Source organism: Papaver somniferum, chromosome 4, assembly GCF_003573695.1.
Source record: "Papaver somniferum cultivar HN1 chromosome 4, ASM357369v1, whole genome shotgun sequence".
Taxonomy (NCBI): Eukaryota; Viridiplantae; Streptophyta; class Magnoliopsida; order Ranunculales; family Papaveraceae; genus Papaver; species Papaver somniferum.
The window spans coordinates 68,563,024-68,577,122 of NC_039361.1; positions in this window are offsets into that span (position 1 = coordinate 68,563,024).

Consider the following 14,099-nt stretch of genomic DNA (forward strand, 5'->3'; position numbering starts at 1 on the left):
AGTCGTTATCCTGGATTTAGAAGAAGAAAACCAAAGGTTAAAGGAGAATCAACTCTTGCACGCAAACTAGTATCACACGTAAGGTGTGGGATTAATTTTGCACAATACTAGATGTCTCCTTTATATAGTCTTTCAAATCTGGGTTTGAAATCAATGTTAGATTAGTAACAAATCATTCAATATTCACCGTTAGATGAAAACCTAATTTAGATTCAACCTAATATTTCTCAACCGTTAGATCGAAACTTAGCTTGTTACCCATACTTGACAATGCACGCTTTTAGGTTTGTTAACCGTACCCAAACGTATGCACTTGTTGGATCAACAATAGTTAACCAAAAGGTTAGCCATACGAGCATTTCATATCTACCATGTTCTTCTTCACCATAACTAGTTCAAATGACTTCAAATGAAATAGTTAGAGAGTTATTCAATTGCAAGGAAATCTTATGTACTACACAAGACACAATTGAAGCAAAGATGATTTGATTCACTTGAATCGGTTCATGAACTTTTATAGCCACGGTTTGCAAACTGCATTCCTTAATCTTTTTAAGTTTAAGTTCAGAAATCATCTTCAGATATATAACCTTATCAAGTTCACAGACTAGTTTCGCAGACTTATGTTACCGGAAAGAGTTTACCAACTCCAGCAGAAATTATCGGGTATGAGAACTTCGCCGATTCGCGGACTAAGTTCGCGGACTTAGCTTCACGCAAAAGTTTGTCAACTCCAGCAGAAATTCTCGGGTTTGAGAACTTCGGCAGTTCGCGGACTGAGTTCACGGACTTGGCTCACGCCATTCTTCCGGTTCTCTTGATCAACAAAGTTCGCAAACTTTGGTTCAAGGAATATAACTTATACATAAATGTATTTCCACAACAATGCTTATGTCCAACATTGGTTATGTAATCTAAACTCTCATTTCAATCATTGAAACATTCTTAGAGGACGTTATATAGTTGTTACACCATTTCTCGTCAAAGCAATTTTCAAGATGTTTGAAACATATCATGACTTTCGTCACATGGTAAACATAAACTTAATCGAAGCGAAAAGCTTACCAACACATATTTCGAGATATAGACAGGCGAGGTATACTCGGCTCGAAATACCAAATGTGTGTAATCCAAGTCTATATATATAGCATACGACTTATTGTCTCAAAGAGTAGTGTAGCATCCCCTAAGCTAGCAGCTGACTAATCCAAGAAATTAACTAAATAAGAGGCACAAAAAATCTAAATCATATATTTAAGCACTCAACTAAGAAATGTGCTCAAAACTTAACCCAAAACTAACCCGCTCTGAAACATATATATATAGACAAGAACTTCTCTCAAATGATACATATACAATAGTCATTAGGTTTATAGATACAATAGACAATATAATAAACATAGTAGAAGTTATCCAACTAACGAAATCAACCCTTGAAGCTTTCGCCGCACAACCCAGATCTGTCTCTAAAACTGAAAGTGGAAACGGGTGAGCACGTCATCCCTAAAAGGGGTGCCCAGCAGGAATAACATTCAACTTTAAAGAAATCAAGAGCAAGATTTGGAAAATAATACATATTTTCCCAAACAAAAAAGTGACTAAGTCACTGGTAATACTCAAACATGTACGGACAAACTCCTTCCTCAAACAATGTATACTATGGTTGTGCAATTCCGAACTAGCAAACTGCCGACCAATATATCATAAAAGCTCTAGGTATAAATGTGAAGGAGCGTACCCTATATACCACAGGTGGAAATTCTTATTTCCCATAACAATTCATGATGACAATAAAACATTACAAGTCTTTTCCAAACCATGGAAAGATTACAAAGAACCAAGAGAACAATCATAATACAAGCTGAAACACGTATCGAATGCACAAACAGATAAAGCATGAGTTTGTAAAACATAAACTTTTGCAAAAGAAACAACAATGGTTTCATAAGAGTTAAAAGTATTCCCACCTCTTTTGATGACAAGCCACGCCTACCTCGAGATCCACGATCCACTGGTTCATCCTTTGAATCGATCGTTGTTAATATAGACTAACTGTTAATCACACAAGATGTCTAAGAAACTAGCCAAAATGACTCACATAAGAATCATACAAGTCTAACTAATGGTTTTAAGCCCATTTATTCTTCTACACCATTTTATTATCTATCTTTAACATATCTAAGGTTTACTAATTCAATTGGATTGGTTCTATAGTTCACTTGAACAGTCTCAAGAAGATATACATCTATGTATAAGGAACCAAAGGCTAAATCGAACCTTAAGGGTCCAATTCATATTCATTAGGAAAACTAAATATAAGCCCAAGTTAACTAAACAAGCACATTAACTAAGGTCCAGTCCATAAGAGTCACCTAACAGTCACTAACGGTCAAACCGACGGTTACATGCCAACTAACAGTCAACGTCTAGTCAAGGTCCAAGTCAAGGGTCAAATAGTCAAAGGTTAACTCGGTCAAGGTCCACTGAGTCAAATGGGGAATCAGTGAGTCAACTCAGGGTTAGACTGATTCAACTCAGTCAGATGATCTAAGTCAGATAAGTCAGCTAGACTGACTAGGATGACTAATGGGTCTAAACCATTGGTTCAACAACCTTTCACTCTGCTTCATAACTAGACTGATACTAACACGCCTATTAACAATACTTCACTAGACAAAGTACAGTTCAATTATTCTTAAATAAACTTCAAACTTCAATTACAATTACAATTACAATTACAAACTAGGCTTACCTGCAATGGCAGTTGCAAGCCTCTATTGAAGTTATTACCCCCAACAACTACCATTACCAAAACTCATCTCCATTTCAAATGCCACTACAAACCATCAACACAACCTACTATTACCACCACCGAGCCACGCACTCAAATACCAAACACCAACACCATCTCACTTACACAATTACATTCACCCTGCATCTGCGCCGTTAATATCACTAGTCCTGCAATTGTAATTCAAGCCCTGCAATCTCTAAGCCATACTCAACGTCCATCCAAACTTGTATTCCTTAACACACAGCCACAAGAAAACATTTTAAGAACTCTAGCAATGCATAACATCTCCATCATCTGAAGTTCAATCTAGTATATCGGAACAAAGGCTTCAATACCAGCAGCAATACAATTTCTCAACTCAGCTTCAACAGCAGCATTAGCTTCACCAAACCAACTACAACTCTTATTATTAACCAATTTTCACTACCACCTCAGCTCATCTTCAATCAACAAAAAATACCCATCTCAGTTATTACCACTGATCAATACCTGCGATAACAATTCAATCTAACTCCAAACACAATCTCCTCAATAATTAAACATTATCATATTATCACCTCAATCATTCACATCTCCACGTCATGATTCATCTACAACTTCTAACTGAAGAATTCTAGTCTGTAGTTCTCAAACTCACAATTAAACTGAAATAAAACTCCACATAACTGATTCAACATCAATCTAAACAAACTCATCTAAGAATCATCAGCTATTATCCAATTTTACATAACACAAAATCAAATCAAGAAACTCTAAGTTACTTTTTTCTTTCGATTCACCTTCAGAACAGCTTGACTTCATCAATTCGGTAATAACCCCTCAATTCTTCATTCATTAACGACTCAGTTCAATTTTTTGCTTTCAAACAAAAGCCCAATTTATATTTTGAGAAGAATACAAACCCTAGATTCTCTAATCTTCATCAAACTCACATATTCATCTCTAATTCTTCGTCTTCATACTAAAATCACCAAACCCATCCTTAATTCCTCAAAACTTTAATCAACTCCAAATCTCAAAACCCTAATTTCTGATTTTTGTTCCTCCTTCGAATCTGAATCAATAAAAGACAACAACACCATCACCTCCTTTATCGAATCCTTAAGATAATAAGGTTTCTATGAAATTCTCACACAAAAGAGCTTAAATATCTGCGACTGAATCTCAACAGAGAGGAGAAGAGAAAAACAGAGAAGAAGAAGAAGAAAGAGAACAGAAAGAAGAAGAAGAAAGATAAAAAAGAGATATTCTTCTCGATTCGGTCTAGATAAGACCAAAGGATAATACTATTGAACCCACTCTCTTCGCTGAGGGAACCCCATGCCGGTCTATTTGTGAAAAACTATTTTCCCCTTCAAATCAATCTGATGATTACTTCTTCGTCTGGTATTTGATTGACACGTTTGAGTAACCCATTTCGGGTAACTTTTAGAGATCTATCTAACGATACTAGTTTCGTAACTAAATCGTTGTTAGATTAATTCCTATTAATTAACGTTCATGTTAAACTAATCGGGTTATTTATGGCTAATTCGTCACTTGACTAGTCTAATAGCGTTGACGAGCTTGCGGGTCTTTACATTCTCCCCACCTTATTCATTTTCGTCCTCGAAAATCAAAACATCCTTCTGGTCTTCAAAAAAACTCCCCACCTTATAGAATAATCCTCTATTGTCTAAGCGCAAAAAACATAAAACAAAGCATAAACCTAAATGGTCTTCTACAACTAAGATTTAAAATTTGTAGCTCTAGGTTCAACTACGCTGATCTAATTTCTATCAAATAGGAAAGTCTAAGTTTCTTACATCAATTTCTATATCTTTAAGCTCTCTACACTAATTTCTATTTATAAGATGTTTGTCTCTAATCACAAGGGAGATTTCTACAAATTTATTTCTAAGTGAATTTATATCTATCGGTTTCTAAAATAATTATACTAAACTTCTATGATCGATCATCTTTGAACGCAGTTGCCCTGTCAAGGTTGGCCAATCCCAACAATGCCTTCCTACGAACAGAGAAAACACAACCTTTACTATTCTCCAATGCTAGATTAATTAATTTCTAACATATTATGACTAACTAATCTTTAAATTTAAGTGTAACTAATTTATCTTAAAAATTTTACTTCATAAATCATATAGCATTTTAAACAATTTAATCATCAAAAAATTTATTTATTTGTTTATTTTACCAATATAAGTAGTTCAAATTTGATTCACGTCAATTTATAATATTCGATATCGATAATTTTAACTTTCGTGTAATACCAGATATAAGTTTTTCTAAATATTATTTACTATAGATTTGCTATTAATCTAATTACTCGAACACTATTATCAATTGCATTATCATTTTCATTATTCTTAAGTTGATAGTCCAGTTGGTATACTAAGTATTAATCTTCTAAATACAATTTTGCATTCACGTAAGGGTTGATATGATAGATTTTACTTATTCATATTGAGTTCATATACTATATCTCGTTAAATGTTGGCGTTGGTAATTTAATATAATTTAAATTTGAGTCTACACACAATTTATAATATATCCTTATTGGAATTTTAGTTAAACTAAGTTTAATATAACACTAATTGATAAATGCTAACATTACTTTATTAAAATTATTATTACTTTTGTTATCACCTATAATTACTATTATAATATTTTTGTTATTAACACTGATGGTCGAACTATCTAACTACTCTTAGAAATATTATTGAGTCCCAAAAATATTATTAACATTTATGTAGTTATAGTTTGTTTACTCTTCATAAGTCAATTTGTTCAGTAAATTTCCATGTGATTCACAAGTTCTATCAATAGGACTAATCTCACTATTATAATAGTATTAGATTGTTTACGTGTTCGTACTTTTTAGATTAATTACTCTGAAATCCTTATTAGCTAAAGTTACTGGTGTACTCTACAATTTTTACTTCATTACATATACAAACAATCAATCAACAAATCAATCAATCTAATAATTATTTTAATTATTGATAGCTTTTACTGATTAAGATTTATCTCACAACCCAACCCAGTTCTAAACTATTCTATTTCACTAACTGCCACTGGCTATTTCTATCTTTTCCCATATAAGATCTAATAGTGAGCTCTGATACCAACACTGTAGCGTCCCCTAGGCTAGCAGCTGACTAATCCAAGAAATTAACTAAATAAGATGCACTAAAAATCTAAATCATATATTTAAGCATTCAACTAAGAAATATGCTACATAACTTAACCCAAAACTAACCCGCTCTGAAAAATATATATATATATATACAAGAAGTTCTCTCAAATGATACATATACAATAGTCATTAGGTTTACAGATACAATAGACAGTATAATAAACATAGTAGAAGTTATCCAACTAACGAAATCAACCCTTGAAGCTTTCGTTGCGCAACTCTGATCTGTCTCTGAAACTGAAAGTAGGAATGGGTGAGCACATATCCCTAAAAGGGGTTCCCAGCAGGAATAACATTCAACTTTAAAGAAATCAAGTGCAAGATTTGGAAAATGATACATATTTTCCCAAACAACAAAGTGACTAAGTCACTGGTAATACACAAACATGTATATGGACAAACTCCTTCCTAAAACAATGTATACTATGGTTGTGCAATTCCGAACTCGCAAATCCACACCTAATCGTAAGTATTGATGTCGACAATTCCGAACTCGCAAACTGCTGACCAATATATCATAAAATCTTTAGGTATAAATGTGAAGGATCGTACCCTATATACCACAGGTGGAAATTCTTATTTCCCATAACAATTCATGATGACAACAAAACATTACAAGTCCTTTCCAAACCATGGAAAGATTACAAAGAACCAACAGAACAATCATAATACAAGCTGAACAGCGCATGGAATGCACAAAAAGATAAAGCATGTGTTTGTAAAACATAAACTTTTGCAAAAGAAACAACAGTGATTTCAAAAAAGTTAAAAGTATTCCCACCTCTTTTGATGACAAGCCACGCCTACCTCGAGATCCACGATCCACTGGTTCATCCTTTGAATCGATCGTTGTTAATATAGACTAACTGTTAATCACATAAGAAGTCTAAGAAACTAGCCAAAATGGCTCACATAAGAATCATACAAGTCTAACTAATGGTTTTAAGCCCATTTATTCTTCTACACCATTTTATTATATATCTTTAACATATTTAAGGTTTACTAATTCAATTGGATTGGTTGTATTGTTCACTTGAATAGTCTCAGGAAGATATACATCAAAGGCTAAATCGAATCTTAAGGGTCCAATTCATATTCATTAGGAAAACTAACTATAAGCCCAAGTTAACTAAACAAGCCCATTAACTAAGGTCCAGTCCATAAGAGTCACCTAACAGTCACTAGCGGTCAACTGACGGTTACAAGTCAACTAACAGTCAACGTCTACTCAAGGTCCAAGTCCAGGGTCAAATAGTCAAAGGTTAACTCGGTCAAGGTGCACTGAGTCAAATAGGGAATCGGTGAGTCAACTCAGGGTTAGACTGATTCAACTCAGTCAGATGATCTAAGTCAGATAAGTCCGATAGACTGACTAGGATGACTAATAGGTCTAAACCATTTGTTCAACAACCTTTCACTCTGCTTCATAACTAGACTGATACTAACACACCTATTAACAGAACTTCACTGGCCAAAGTACAGTTCAATTATTCTTAAATAAACTTCAAACTTTAATTACAATTACAAACTAGGTTTACCTGCAATGGCAGTTGCAAACCTCTATTGAAGTTATTACCCCCAACAACCACCATTACCAAAACTCATCTCCATTTCAAATGCCACTACAAACCATCAGCACAACCTACTATTACCACCTCCGAGCCACGCACTCAAATACCAAACACCAACACCATCTCACTTACACAATTACATTCACCCTGCATCTGCGTTGTTAATATCACTAGTCCTGCAATTGTAATTCAAGCCCTGCAATCTCTAATCCATACTCAACGTCCATCCAAACTTGTATTCCTTAACACACAGCCACAAGAAAACATTTTAAGAACTCTAGCAAAGCATAGCATCTCCATCATTTGAAGTTCAATCCAGTATATCAGAACAAAGGCTTCAACACCAGCATCAATACAATTTCTCAACTCAGCTTCAACGGCAGCATTAGCTTCACTAAACCAACTACAACTCTTATTATTAACCAATTTTCACTACCACCTCAGCTCATCTTCAATCAACATAAATTACTCATCTCAGTTATCACCATTGATCAATACCTGTGATAACAATTCAATCTAACTCCAAACACAATTTCCTCAATAATTAAACATTATCATATTATCACCTCAATCATTCACAGCTCCACGTCATGATACATCTACAACTTCTAACTCAAGAATTCTAGTCTGTAGTTCTCAAACTCATAATTAAACTGAAATAAAACTCCACATAACTGATTCAACATCAATCTAAAAAAACCTAACTAAGAATCATCAGATATTATCCAATTTTACGTAACACAGAATCAAATCAAGAAACTCTAAGTTACCTTTTCCTTTCGATTCACCTTCAGAACAACTTCACTTCATCAATTCGGTAATAACCCCTCAATTCTTCATTCATTAACGACTCAGTTCACTTTTCTGCTTTCAAACAAAACCCCAATTTATATTTTGAGAAGAATACAAACCCTAGCTTCTCTAATCTTCATCAAAATCATATATTCATCTCTAATTCTTCATCTTCATACTAATAACCAAACCCATCTTTAATTCCTCAAAACTTTAATCAACTTCAAAACTCAAAACCCTAATTTCTAATTTCTGTTCCTCCTTCGAATCTGAATCAATAACAGACAATAACACCATCACCTCCTTTATCTAATCCTTAAGATAATAAGTTTTCTATGAAATTCTCACACAAAAGAACTCAAATCTCTGCGACTGAATCTCAACAGAGAGGAGAAGAGAAAAACAGAGAAGAAGAAGAAGAAAGAGAACAAAAAGAAAAAGAAGAAAGATAAACATGAGATATTCTTCTCGATTCGGTTTAGATAATACCAAAGGATAATACTATTGAATCCACTCTCTTCGCTAAGGGAACCCTATGGCGGTCTATTTGTTAAAAGACTATTTTGCCCTACAAATTAATCTGATGATTACTTCTTCGTCTGGTATATGAATGACACGTTCGAGTAACCTATTCCGCGTAACTTTTCGAGATCTATCTAACGATACTAGTTTCGTAACTAAATCGTTGTTAGATTAATTCCTATTAATTAACGTTCATGTTAAACTAATCGGGTTATTTCCGGCTAATTCGTCACTTGACTAGTCTAATAGCGTTGACGAGCTTGCGGGTCTTTACAAGTAGGAGATAGAGTAGATAGACTTTTGAGTGATAGAAAATTTCAAGTCTTCACATACCTTTTTGTCGAGAAGTTCCACCGGTTCCTTGAGTAGTTCTTCTACTTGTATGATGAATCGCCATGAAATCCTTGAGCTCAACTACATTTTCTATCCTAGTCCGAGACTTAGCTATAATAGACTAGAAATCAAGACTTATAGTTTTGATCACTAACATTGACAAACATGCTTGAGATAGCAACGCATGCGAGTTCGACCGAGCAATGCTCTAACAATCTCCCTCTTTGTCAATTTTAGTGACAAAACTATCAATACATATGGAATACAAAAAAGATAAACAAACTTTAGTAGCTCATATTACACATGTCTAATCTTCAACATTCCTCGAAATCTTGTCACTTCCAAGTACTCCAATGATCCCAAAGGTTATAAGTTTAGCATCACCGCTGTTGAAGATCCGTACCTATAACAATGAGAAAACATAGTTCTCGATCATTGTTATACAATGTCATAATATTATTATATAGCGTCAAAGTTTAATTGCATCATAACTTCAACAATAATACTATGGTGGTATGTATCACTCCCCCTTAGTCAATACTCCATCTCACATGGAAACCACTCCCCCTTACATAATGATTCGAGAACCATATGTATTTGTAGTATGAACTACAAATAAATTCTCCCCCTTTTTGTCAATAAAATTGGCAAAGGTACAAGAACGGGATCATAATGAAATTTCCGAGAGAGACATTTCATGACAAAAGGAAAAAAAAATAATACCAACTAATTAAGATGCAATCATAAAGCCGAAGCTAAATGCATTCATCAAGGAGTTTAAAGATACAATATAACCCCTCTAAAATTCCACAGCCGCAAACCCCTCAAGATATGACCATTAAGCACAAGTTCAAAAGAACTCTCCCCTATTTGATGTCATTCTCGAAAGAACAACAAGAGCGACCTTAATTTCAAAAGAAAAGAAGGATTTTTATTGAATACCAAAAATCATAAGAATGTTTTTGTATATCCAATAACTCAATCAAATTAATCACAAGTAAACCCATGATTAATTTAATCGGAATACGCAATCAAATTAAACACAAGAGGTGATCAATTCTATGGATTTTTCTCAACATAAAAGAACTTATGGAGACACGAAAAAACTCAACTAGATTAATTACAAGAGAACCCATAATTAATCTAATTGGAATACACAACCAAACTAATCACAAAAGTAATCAATTTAATTGTCATTTGTTTTGCTCGACATAAGAAAACTTATGGAGCAATAACTAAATAACCAAACAAGATGATTAATTTAGTTCAATATGCTCGACATAACATATCTCACGGAACACCAACTAAGCTAAAAGATCAACTTGGTTGTGTAGTGCTCAACATAAGATACATTACGGAGCCTCACAATAATACATAAACTATGGATCACGGATGATCAATACTGCGGAATACACAAGGATTCATTTTATCTTCAATCACTATTTGCATAACGACATTAATAGACATAATCCTTGAAAACAAAAGATTTTAACCTATCTTCCATCAAATAATTGACAATATAGGCTTAACTTTTGTATTTGTCAAAAGTCCATTCATTCTTTTACCAGTACGTGAATTCCGATCACAAACGACTTTACTTTTGACAGAGTATGGGATAAACATAGTTCACGGACGTAAACACCAATATCCCATAACAATTTGTAATATATCAAATCATAAAGATTAATACTTCAAAAACATCATCCTCCAAATATTTTTAGAAATTTAAACCAATAAAACTAAAAAAAGAACAAGAAGATGAAAAATAATAGCTATGTGTAGTCACAATCATTGCTATTCAAAGCACTAGTTATTCTTCCAACTAAACCAAAAATAAGACATACTAGGCAACAAATAAAACTCAGTTTTCCTTGATTATTTCATACCTCTGGAATGGTCCATCGAAATAGGAGTCACTGATATCCTTGATTTTGTTGACCGTGGTGACACCATGTTCATGAGTCAGAACGTTAGTTTTTCGATCAACAATGCGAACAAAGTGACGAGCCTTAGCGCAGTTAAGAATAACTTTATTATGATTCCTGATCAATATGTTCTGAGTACCAAGGATTTTTTCCTGTCCATTAATAAGCTGGTTTATCTGTAGTTGAAGGTTAGCAAGTTCGTTCTTTACTTCATTCTGAACGAGAATTAAATCCTTGACAGATTCTCCAATCCAAGAGTTATACCCTTTCCTTTCATGCATCTTCTTCAAAATAAACTCTTGAGAAGGATCACTTCCTTTGAGATCATTCTCTATAGTAGGGTTAACTTCTTCCTTGGGAACAGTTTCCATCGAGTTCCTTTCTGAAGATTAATGAACGATATATATATTTTCAAGTGTACACCCTATATAGAAACCCTAGAGTTCCTTGAGGAGATATGGACGTTCGTGGACTAAGCCATACGCCAAAAACTGGACTCAACCAGGAGAACTGCATAATGTGTTGCTTTCAAAATTTCTCCAGCCTTAAAAAGAAAAGTCACAGTGATGAAAAAAGAAATACTAAAAACTCACATCATAAGATATCAAACATACAAACTGATGAAAATCAACTAATCACTTGAGCATCTCTCAAACATCATCCTTGTATCTCTCAAGTTAGATACAAGAACGGAACTTTCTGCTACTAAGTAGCAGAGAAAGACATAGTCTCACCATAGGTTTTGAGAGATTAGTTGTGATTTCCACCAGGATATCTGACCTCAGTGTTTCTTGTTTTTCCTTGGCAGTTTCCAAATATAGGAAAATTTCTCACAGCCCTTCCCGAAGGTTCAACAAAAGAGGCTTTCTGATTACTGAGTCTAGGACCTCTATTGACCGGTTCTAGAGGATTTTCTGAAATGTCTCTCCATACTCTAGACTTAGATTTACTAGAGTTGTTCTTATAAGCACAAAACATACTTTCATTAGTAGCACAAGAATTTATACCACTAGAATGCACCAAAGTCCTGAAATGATTTCTAGGAAACATATCATTTTTATAAGATGCCTGGTTTCTTGTGAGCATGAGATTCACTGCAGTAGTCGACTGACTATTTACTCCACTGACAGTGAAAAAAAGCAAATTATGAAGTTTAGAAATTTGTTTCTTCCTGGCAAAACAACGGATAGCATAGTGATTTCCTTTACCACAGAAAGTACAGGTTCATGGAGAAGACGCAATAGACGGCATCTATTTTAACTTTACAGCCCTGTGAGAAAATTGTAAATTATATAAACTTTTCTCGACACAATCTTCTTCTGGAGGATATTTCTTCATGTACTGTATGTCAAGAGGAACAGTTGGGACAAAAGAATTTTTCCTCAGAGTTTTCCTTTTTCAAGGTCATACACTGTTCATGGGCTAGTAAAAGTGATGCTTGTAGCTTTTCTTTTTCAACACGAAAAATGTCAAGATCAGATGAATGCGTCTTGATCAAACTTTTTTCTCTAATTGAGCCTTCTTTGACAATCTTTTCAAGATCACAAATTTTTTCACGCTGTAGATTATTTTCTTGAAGAAGTTTCTCAATATGTTTAGAGAAGGACTCAATGATGTTATAGAGTACACGTTCTCGATAAATAGACTTTCCAAATTCATCGATGAGCTGATCATGATTCTGAAGATCAACAAACTCAGTAGAATTTTTGCGATTCTGGTGATCTCCCTTTCAGATTTTGCCATTGTGTCTAATGTATCATTGGAGGAAGAGTGATCAACACACGATGAGACAATCTTCCTACCTCGGGATTCGGAAGAATCAACTAAGGAGGAATCCTTTGAAGTATTCCTGAAACAACTAACATGGTTGAAAGCTTTATGAGGAATATTGGTATGCGTAAGAGATTCTGTCCTCAGACTCAGATTGCTACAAACACAGACTTGTAAGGTCTTGAGCATGTTTTCCGACTCTGATACCAATTGAAAAAGCGGGGGTCTAACAATACCACCCAATATTTCTCTTAGCAATCTGTATGGACTAACTCCGAAATACTTTCTAGAGAATCAACTAGACAGTCAGACTCAATCTAGGTAAAAGTATCTCAAGGAGTTAATATCTCTCTCTTGTTTTGATTTACTCAAGCTAATATAAATCAACGAGTCTTTAATCAAACACAAGGAATAACTTGGATGGTACCAAAAACCAATATCCAAGGATCAAACAATATCAATTAACAACCGAAGGTCGGATTTCCAATTGATTGATTCAAACAAATATAATGCGGAAATAGAAATAACACAGACACCATAAATTTTGTTAACGAGGAAATCGCAAATGCAGAAAAACCACAGGACCTAGTCCCGATTGAACACACACTGTATTAAGCCGCTACATACACTAGCCTACTCCAAGCTTACTTAGGACTGGACTGTAGTTGAACCCCAATCAATCTCCCACTGATCCAAGGTACAGTTATGATTCTACGCCTCTGATCCCAGCAGGATACTGCGCACTTGATTCCCTTAGCTGATCTCACCCACAACTATGAGTTGCTACGACCCAGAATTGCAGGCTTTAACAATAAACAAATCTGTCTCACACAGATAAGTCTATCAAAGGATCAATCTGTCTCCCACAGATAAACCCTAAAGGTTTTATTCCGTCTTTTGATAATAATCAAGGTGAATAGAAACAATTGATAATCCGATCTTATATTCCTGAATAACAACCTAGAGTTATCAATCACCTCACAACAATCTTAATCGTATGGTAGCGAAACAAGATGTAGCGGAATCACAAACAATGAGACGAAGATGTTTGTGATTACTTTTTATATCTTGCATATCGGAAATATCAATCTCAAGACAATCAATCTGATTGTACTCGTATGATAGAAGATGCAAGATCAGATCACACAACTACGATAAAAGTAGTATCGGTCTGGCTTCACAACCCCAATGAAGTC